The sequence below is a fragment of the Myotis davidii genome, unplaced genomic scaffold (genome assembly GCF_000327345.1).
Source record: "Myotis davidii unplaced genomic scaffold, ASM32734v1 scaffold217, whole genome shotgun sequence".
NCBI classification, from domain to species: domain Eukaryota; kingdom Metazoa; phylum Chordata; class Mammalia; order Chiroptera; family Vespertilionidae; genus Myotis; species Myotis davidii.
Genome location: NW_006290034.1, coordinates 840,301 through 850,276, shown reverse-complemented (window position 1 = coordinate 850,276; position 9,976 = coordinate 840,301). Strand labels below are relative to the sequence as shown.

At 55.7% G+C, this 9,976-nt stretch overlaps 1 protein-coding gene across 1 annotated transcript in view; it reads left to right on the top strand.

Moving 5' to 3' along the window:
- DPYD (dihydropyrimidine dehydrogenase) overlaps nucleotides 1-9,976 on the top strand; it is a 322,055-nt gene that overhangs the window by 303,530 nt on the left and 8,549 nt on the right.

Here is a 9,976-nt window from a genome sequence, read left to right as displayed (position 1 = left end):
GAGAGAGTGTGTGTGTGTGTGTGTGTGAGAGAGTGTGTGTGTGTGAGTGTGTGTGTGTGTGTGTGTGTGTGTGTGTGTGATGCCTCCGAATCTGCGCTGACTGCGGCGATGGCTGCCATCTCCCCCTGGAGGTCTCTTTATTCTTCATGAGCTCTGGCAAGAATCCTCTCTGTTTGCAAGGTAATCAAATCACTGGGGCCAGGGAGGCCGTGAGGAAGTTTTTAAAATTAAAATCACATCAGTGTCTTTGTAGCTGCCTCTGCCACGTGGTCAGACCTCAGCTCCAAAGGCTGTGCCCCCAGGTCCTCCCTCACTGCTGTTTTCCGAGAAACTGCCCCACGTTTACCTTCTGCATAATATGGTGATCTTAGCAGGTCTGGTCTAAACCACATGCAGCTTCCGCCTCTGTGTTTCCTTTGTGTTCCCCTGAAGCGACAACCATCATCAAAGGCCAATGAGGGGAGGGAAAAATGATCATTCGTAGTCCTTTCAGCTTGTCACCACATCAGTAATGAACTTTCGGGGGGTGGGGAAGAGAAGCAAGTATAAAAAGATTCTTTAAGGAAGCATTTAATAATTCAAATGGGTCTTAACTTGAAACAGGTCCCATGAAAAGGAATGAGAAATCACAGCCCGCAGCTCCCCCGGGAGGCAGGGCTGGGGACGCCAAGGAGAGAGAGGCCTCCCCGCACTGGCTTCCGGGAAGGGCACCGCGGGCTGTCCTCGCAGGCGGCCGGGGAGTGGCTTCCTAGAGAAGGACCAGCCGGCTGCCAGGAGGGCGATGAGCACCCACAGGGAGAGAGAAGGCACATTGTCTGTGCGGGCTCGGGGAACAGGGCTCAGGGGCCCCGTGCGTGGCAGCCACGCAGAGGCTGCGGGACGTGAATCTTTATAATATGGTAATTAGCAACCTGAGCCCGGGGGTGTCACTCATCGCAGGATCACACACTGAGGCGCAGACGTGGACAGGCCTGTTCTCGCCTTATCAGTGGCCGTCCACACCCAGAGGCCGGTCATCACTAAGAAACACTCCTAAGTAGCGTCACACCCGCTCAGGGGGGGTCTCTCACGTACACTGTTTCCACCGTGATGCTGTGGATGGGTCAGGCCGTCTGTGAAGGCGTGGTCTGGCGTTCAGTGGACACGTGGGGGCGGGGGGTGCTCTGTGCCGTTGGTCTCAGAAGGACTGGCACCCTCGTGTCCAAGCCCACGTGTGCAGCAGAAGGTGGAGGTGATGGAGACACTCGTGTCGGTGGCAGGGGTGGAGCTGGATGCTCTGTCCCTGGGATCTCCACGCAGACTTTGTAAGCCGAGCCTCCATCGGAATAGCTCAGTGTCATTTTTGGCATGATCACATGTTTAACGTGTTTAAAGGTGGCGCCTGTGTGATTAGATTAGCGGTTCGTTTCTCAGCCCTGGAGGAGGCACAGGCAGATGGTCGGTGATAGGTCTGTGGTCCTGGCTTCCCTATGTGGCTGACAGGCCTGTGGCCCTGGGTGACAGGCCCCTTTGGTGCACGTTCCTGACAGTGATTCCAGGCCCTCCTGGGCCCAGGTGCAGGGGTGTGTGTGTGTGTGGACTGGTAGAGGTGTGGGGTCCATTAGCAATGCCTGCACGGGCCTGAACTAGCAGAGGTGTGGGGTCCATTAGCAATGCCTGCACGGGCCTGCACTAGCAGAGTGTGGGGTCCATTAGCAATGCCTGCACGGGCCTGCACTAGCAGAGATGTGGGGTCCATTAGCAATGCCTGCATGGGCCTGAACTAGCAGAGATGTGGGGCCCATTAGCAATGCCTGCACGGGCCTGAACTAGCAGAGTGCGGGGTCCATTAGCAATGCCTGCACGGGCCTGCACTAGCAGAGATGTGGGGTCCATTAGCAATGCCTGCATGGGCCTGAACTAGCAGAGTGCGGGGTCCATTAGCAATGCCTGCACGGGCCTGAACTAGCAGAGTGCGGGGTCCATTAGCAATGCCTGCACGGGCCTGGACACAGGAGCACAGGTTGCACACTGTGACTTGCCACTTCCCGAGTGGGTTTGTCTGCTCTGGGACCTGGGCAGCTGCTGACCCTGTAACCTGCAGCTGCCTCGTTGACACGCTGTTAACCATGCGGCATTGGCCCTGTTCTGCCAGCATCCCATCATGCTTTTCAAAACGATGATTCCTCATTCCTCCTTGCTCATGACATTGAAATCTAATTGACAAGTGCAAATGACATTATTTCTGTTGTCATCTTCACAAAGGTAAGTGGGGAGGCGTAATTCCTTGCACTTCATCAAATATACTACTTTAATCAAAATGCACCTTATTCCTATTAATTCTGTACTTAGAACTTGTACAAAGTGCTTTTCTTCTTACGCATAACTTACCCACATTAATCCTGCTGTTACTTTTAAGCTGAAAAAAGAGAAAAACAGGATTTTTTTCCTTTTCTGGGTGGGGATTGAGGATCTATAAAGAAAGCATTGCTGTGGCGTGTCAGATAGAATTTGAATTCCAATCCCGTCCTCAAACTCATCCGCTACCCTCCCTCCGAAGAACTCTGTCAAATCAGCCACGCTTACTGCCAGCCAGCCAGCTTTGCTCCTAATCCCGATTTTATGGAGAAAGGCAAAGCCTCTCTCGGTAATTCTGAGCTACGCCCCGAGACTCTCCCTGGGAAGATGTGTATTTGTTATATTTCTGCCTGAGCCCATCTGCCCACTTGAATAAAAGGAGCATTAGGTAAAAAGGTAATAATTTTCTGCTAAGTCAAGGAGTCAAAAGAGTCATTTTGATCATGTGAAGAGTCAACACAAACTCTAATCCTATTCAGCTCTATGCCAACTTGTCCTCATCTAAGATCTGAGAAAAAATTAAATGTCCACTATTTGAAATTTAAAAAGGGGATCTGTTTCACCAAAAGAAAAGAGAGAAAAATCAAACAGACCGTGATGAGGTGTTGGTACTGGCTTCCACATGGCATGGACCATGACTGCTATTGAACAGTTTACCAAGATGCTGGCGTCTTAGGAAGACGGGGCCGAGAGGGCCTCAGCTGCGGGCTAGCGGGCAGCGCCACAGGTACCCACATAGCTCGCTGTCCACCCGGGATCCCACTCCTGTCCTCCTCCTCAGGAATCGGATGCTGTCTGGTTGCCCATAGCGACCTGGCCATCCTCGTTTCCAACTCTCCCCTCTCGTCTATGCTGTGGAGATGCTCGGACACAACTATTTAGCCCTCAGAGCCGTCGCCTGTGCTAGCGTGTGCCCATGGTCCCAGGCGGCCCCGGCCATGTGCCCTCAGAGCCGTCGCCTGTGCTAGTGTGTGCCCATGATCCCAGGCGGCCCCGGCCATGTGTCCGAGGAGCTGTGACTGCCCCCCGCCTGCACAGAGAACCTGGGTCACGGCCCCGGGCCTGTTGGAGATGCTGCCCGCAGCCCTCACCATCCCTCCCCCGACCCTCACACCCCTGTCCGCTCTGACCTGCATAGTGCCCAGCTATCCCGTCCCGACCGTGCCTTTTGACACGTCGTGGCCAGCCCTCCTTAAAGCACTTTGCTCGTCTTCCCTCTCTATCGACGGCAGTGTTCTCTTCATGTGCCCAGCCCAGCTGAGCTCCCCAATGTCCGCCATCATTTCGGGGCCATCAGCAGGTCCTCCTTCAGAACGTCAAGGTTCCCGAGTCCTTCCAGTGGCACCGTGAGCACGAGGCATCTTCCTCTCACAGCTCAGGTGCTGGGAAGCCGTCTCGACTCCCGGCCTCTTGTTTCTAACTCGCCTGTCGGCCCATCAGAGTCAGATTTCTTCCCACCCCCACCCCCCAGTCACCAAAGAGGCTCTCGCTAAAGTTACCAGTGATGGAGTGGTCCCAAACCCACAGCGTCCTCACCAGGGATGGTTGCTATGGTCAACCACTGACCGCTCCATCATCAGGTGAAATTTCTTCTTTGATTTTTAAAACTCTCTTTGCTTCCAGTTCGTCCCTCACCTTTTAGCACCTACTGTGTGCCAGGCATTGTAGATGCAAATATGAGTGATACAGTCACGGCCTTCCCTCCAAAGGATCCCAGACGAGCGTGGAAGTGGAGCATTTAGAGTGATTTATGCCGCAGGCGACGATTACACGTAGGTGTCGGAGAGCAGAGGTGGAGGGGGGTTGGAGAATGTTTTCCAGAACAATCGAAATTTAAGGTCTGGAACAGGTAGGAAGACCCCCCCCCCCCCCAGACAAAGGCCTGCGGGCAAACCTCCCTTCTGTGTGAGGAGACTGTTCCTGGACCCCATCTTTCTGGCCCCTCCTCGTTGTTGGGCCCCTAAACACTAGTGTCCCCTGTCCATGGCCCTCCTGTCCCTGTAGAAGCTCCTGTGACCCCCGGAGCTCCTTCTGCTCTCTGTGCTCTTCTCTTCCAAATCTGTGCTCCCACCGAGACACGCCCTGGAGCCCGGGCCCCCATCTGTTCGGCTTTCTGCAGGACTTTGCCCCCACGACGACGGTGATAAAACGAGTCTGGAGCCTACAGCACAGAACTGCCCTGCAGAAGAACAGGGTCACAGCGACCCTGCATCCAACACCCCCATAGCGTCCTTATCATGTTCGGGGACAATATGGAGCCGGGGGTGACACGCAGGTGTGGGGGGCTGCCCGCTGCGGAACTGGGTGAGGGCAGCGCGGAGGGCCTGTGTCCAGGTGCGCACCCAGGAGGCGGCCTCGTCGCGGGCGAGTTCAGGAGCTTTGCTTGGGGCACCACAGAAGCCCGTCGGGCAGGAGCTGAATTAGACTGGGCTGTCCTCAGACCTGGTCACGCAGTGGGGTTCGCAGTGACAGGCGATGCCCAATGTGGGGGCACGCGTATGTGGTGGGGACAGCGGAGCCCGGACATGGGCGAGGAGCTGCTGGCCATGATAAGGACGCTCTGGGGGTGTTGGATGCAGGGTCGCTGTGACCCTGTTCTGCAGGGCAGTTCTGCGCTGTAGGCTCCAGGCTCATTTTATTACCGTCGTCGTGCAAAATATAGAAATAAAAAACCAGGGTGTTGCCAGCCCTCCCCCGACTGAGCTGCCAGCCACCCGGGGCCCGCCCCTACGGCTGCCCCTGTGCGAGGACAGTCCGCATTAAAGCAAGATGAGCGCAGGCTGCTTACAGAGCCCTCCGCCCGGCTCCAGGCTGCTCCGCGGGGCGCCTTTTAAGAACGAACTCCTCCGGTGCTTTGCAGCGTTTTAGGGTCATTTTAAGTTCATGGCCGAGGGGCAGGGGAAGGGACCTCGCATTAGAGGAGCTAGGAAGACCTCCAAGCGGGGGTGGGTAGCAACAAGACACATTACACTTAAAATCCTGCTTTATCGGCGGGAAAACAACAAAAATTGCCTAAATATGCCCGACTGGTGTGGCTCAGTGATGGAGCGCTGTAATTAATACTGTGTCCGTAATATCAGGTCAGGCCGGAGAAATCACTCCCCAAGCGGCAGAAACTGATTTACTCCACTTCCGTCTTTAAAATATGTTTTCATTTTAATAGAGAGAAGAAGGGAGAGAGAGATAGAAACATCAATAATGATGAGAATCATGGATCAGCTGCCTCCTGCATACACACACACACACACACACTCACACACCCGCCCCGCGCCACTACTGGGGATCAAGCCCGCAACCCGGGCGTGTGCCCTACCAGGAATGGAACCCTGACCTCCTGGTTCATGGGTCAACGCTCAACCACGGAGCCACGCCGGCCCGGCTCCTCTTCCTTTTGGTGGGAAAGGCTGAGGAGGTCTCTGTAGGTAACACCAGGCAGATTCAGGTAAGAAGCTGACATGCAGCTTCATGAATTCCCTTCTTGCTGTGAAGTCCTTTCATGGGGCAACCCAGGATGTTCCTTAGAAAGTCTTTACTCTAAAACGCGCTGTTCCCTGCTGCGCTTGTTAAACACAGAACAGTGGCCTGGAGCAGGGATCTGGGGACCTGGGTGCTGACCCTGCCTGCAGCCAGCGGATGGCACGGCCGCAGCACATCTGTCTGAGCCTCCGCCTCCTCATGGGAGAATGGAGACAACTAAATCTCCCCCAGCGACATCACAGAACTGTCCCGGGGAACCACAGCAGATTGCATCGTCCTCCCTGTCTCTGTGAGGATTTGTTCTGAGACCCCCAGGGGATGTCTGAAACCACGGGTGGTACCAAACCCTACCTAGGCTGTGTTTTTCCTCTAAACACATAACTTTCACTTAAAGCACTTAATGGCTTCTTTCTAAATATATATACTAGAGGCCTGGTGCACGAAATTCATGCACTTGGGGTGAAGGGGTCCCTCAGTTGGGCCTGCACCCTCTCACCATCTGGAAACCCTCAGGGGATATCTGACTGATGCTTAGGCCCACATAGTGACCGGTCATTCTGCCATTCAGTTGATTTGCATAATAGCCTTTTATTATATAGAATTTTTTTTTATTTCAGAGAGGAAGGGAAAGGGAGAGAAAGAGAGAAACATCAATGATGAGAGAGAATCATGGATCAGCTGCCTCCTGCATGCCCCACACTGGGGAGTCAAGCCCACAACCTGGGCCTGTGCCCTGAACCGGGAATCGAACCGTGACCTCCTGGTTGGTTCAAAGGTCGATGTGCAACCACTGAGTCATGCCAGCCAGGCACTCACTGGCTTCTTGGTGGCAGCCTCGCTCCTCTTGTGCTTTGGGGCCATGATTAGGTAAAAGGGGGACCTGAATAGAAGCCCTGTGACCCCTCCACCGAGTGCCTGATTGGGGGGGAATGTCTGTGGGGTGGATGCGGGACAGAGGGACGATTCACGTCCAGACCGGGAAGAGGAGATGGCGGGAGCTCAGAGCCTTGGGCGCTGTATGGGTGGCGGATGTGAGGAATTCCTGTGTCTGGCACCCAGGTGGCCTCCCAGACCCCTTCCCCCGTCGTCCCTGTGTTGTTTCCTGCGTGTGGGTTTCATTCTGAGTCACGTGGTCCCTGACGGCGTGGCCCTCTCCTTGCACAGCCTCAACCTCTTGCTATGGCAGCAGCTCCCCGACTCGTCCCCCTGCCTGCGCGCTTGTTCTGATTCTCCCAGAGGCATTGCCTCCTGCAGGAGGCTGTGCTCCGTCCCCCAGCGAGGTGACTGCTCTCCTCTGGACAGAGAGCATCTGGGCTGCACCCACAGCAGGTCCCCTGGATGGACACCTGCGGGTGGGTGTCAGCTGGTCCTGGTCTCTAGGCATCTGCCCCTCATGCCATGATGACGCACGCCTCTCGCGCTGTGCCCTCACGCATCTCTGTTCCCCGTTGTGCCCGTCAGTCCCCAGACGGAGGCTCAGTGAGACTCATTTGAATGAGTGGCCACGAGAGTGGATGGCTCCTGAGATCCTCCTCCACGGTCAGTGTACTTACGGCGCGACTTTGTGGAGAGTCCATTGAGAGAGGCAAGAAAACAAAACCAAAATCTCACTTTCCATACAGACGGCCTCACGTAGCAGAATGCATCGTCCTTAGCGCCGTGGGCATGGCCAGCCACCTCCCCCCGCTCCCCCATCCAAGGACCTACGGCGGGTGCAGCTAGCTCACTGTGACGGACGTTTCTGTGCCCGTAATTCCTGCCTCTCCCTTCGCTCGCAGCGGAGTCCTGGCTCAGGAAGTCACTGCTTCCTAAGGACCGTGTCCGTCCAGTGGAAGCCTCAACAGTATTGTCGACTAATCTTCTTAAAACCAGCCCGTAGGGCAGAGGGTGTGTCCCACCCCACCTGCCTCCCCAATGGTCCGGCTTCACCTAAGAAGCAGACCCGCCAACAGACAGACCAAGAACACACACAACCAGGGAAACACCCGACCCCCCCCCCCCCCCAAGGCCGCGAGAAGTAGGAAAGGGTGGCACCTGAGGGGGTCATGGAGAGCTTTCATAGTCTGGGTTTCTTGTCTCCGGGAGTTCTGCACGAGACGCCCTGTCAGCCTGGAGTTGGAGGGTGGCGTCCTCAGCTGTGGGCACACCTGGTACCAGCTGGTGTGCAGGTCGGCTCCGCACCGCTCGCCAGGCCGGGAGCACCGCGCCTGGTGCGAAAGAGTTTTTTAAAAACTCAAGCGGTGCTCCCCTCGCCACCCCCAAAACCACGTCACTGTGTCCTGGGCTCTGATTTGTTCCCTCGGGAAAGCGGGCAGCTTCCCCTGGGCCATCATTCCAGCAGCCTTGCCGGCAGGTGCGGAGGGAAGGGGGGCAGGTGCGGAGGGAGGGGGGGCAGGTGCGGAGGGAGGGTGCGTGGCTGAGTGCTTCTGAGAACGCCATCCACAGACACCCTGACACCTCTGAGGCTGCGACAGTGTCTCACTGTGCTGGCTGCCCGGCCCACGTGGCTCCCCGATTGTGCTCCCCACCCCGCCCCTCATTAAAATGGCCACAGTTCACCGGTTCTGTCGCTGGGAAGGAATTGTGATACGGAAGGAATTGTGATACGACAAAGGCTGCCCTCACGCAGCACCGGAGACAGCGGAGAGCCGCCTACCGAGGCCGAGTGCCTCCCCCTGCATCGCGGCGCCCCACACCTCCAGGCGGGTGGTCTCCTCCCCTCCACAGGCCGGAACCTCTGGTCTGTTATTTTGTGTTTCTGCACCTCGAGGCTAATACACATTTTAACATGCTGCCCACGGAGGGGGAGACATCAGCCATGAGGCGAGAACATGTGCGCTCCCTGGTAAATTAATGACAAGCGAACACAGAGACAGATTTGGGTTTTCATATTTAATTACCGCGCACGGCAGCACGCTAGCAAGGATAAATTGCGCCATTCTGATGCTTCATTGTTGTTGTTTTTACATCTCCTATGAAGGGTGCACGCTTACCCCACCACCACGCCACCCGGGGCCACACTCACCTCTCTCTGCACATCCTCCTCCCCTCCGCATCTCCCATCTCCTGTTGTTGTCGTCGGTGTTAATTCTCACCTGAGGATATGCCTCCATTGAGTTTTTAGAGAGAGTGGAAGGGAGAGAGAGAGACATCAATGTGTGAGATTCACCTCGATTGGTTGCCTCCCGCACGCACCTTGACCAGGGCTGGGGATTGAGTTTGTAACCGAGGTACGTGCCCTTGACCGGAATTGAACCTGAGACCCTTCAGTCAAATGCTCTATCCACAGAGCCAAACCTGCCAGGGCCACGCCACCGTTCTTAGCCACCACATGGAAGGGCGAGCTGTTTCATTGGCTAAATTTAGTGGCAGGACTGGTGTTATTCGGGCAGGCCCGTGGGATGAATAAGAATGTGATTTGTAAGGAAGTGGTAACTCATCTAAACCCTTCACTTCTCACTCCTGATGGCCACACCATGCCCTCTGTCCTTCTGGTCTACCCTCGGCCCAGAGCACAGCCGAGACTGAATACTTGATGCTTTGCTCCCCCTCAGATGGCCCGTGTGGGAAGAAGTGATCATGAGAATCTCAAGGAAAATCCCCACCATCTTGCCACTCAGGAAATTCCCCCTTCATTTCAGTCTATATGTTGCAGAAATGAAAACATTGCAAGTTGCAAAAACAAACTTGCTGGTTGTTATGTATCCAGCGGTCGGTCTTCCAAAAAATTAAAAAGCCACCAGGAGAGATGGTGAGTGCTGCCGTTCCGTCTCCCAGGGCCACCAGCACAGGGGCAGCCTGAACACGCAGAAACGTCAACACGGCTTCTTGTACGGGGTGACCCAGCAGCTCTCCTCCTTCCCGTGGGGGCCGCGGCTCCCCTCATGGCTGGAGCACGGCAGTGCCGTGTCTCTGGAACACAGTTCAGTTTGCATCATCTTCCAGCTGATAGGGTTCCGCTCGGTTGCCCAGAAGGTGAAGGTTCTCTGTCTCCGCGTGGGGGTGGGGGACAGGCACCGCCTGTGTGTCTGCGGGAAGGACGCACCTTCTTGTCCTTTTGCCTCAAGCACTCACGTGAATTAGCAAAGGTCTTAACGTTGTGGAGTATTTTCCGGGATCCGGGAGTCAGAGCCCGGCCCTGGGGTTAACCTGAGATGCTTAT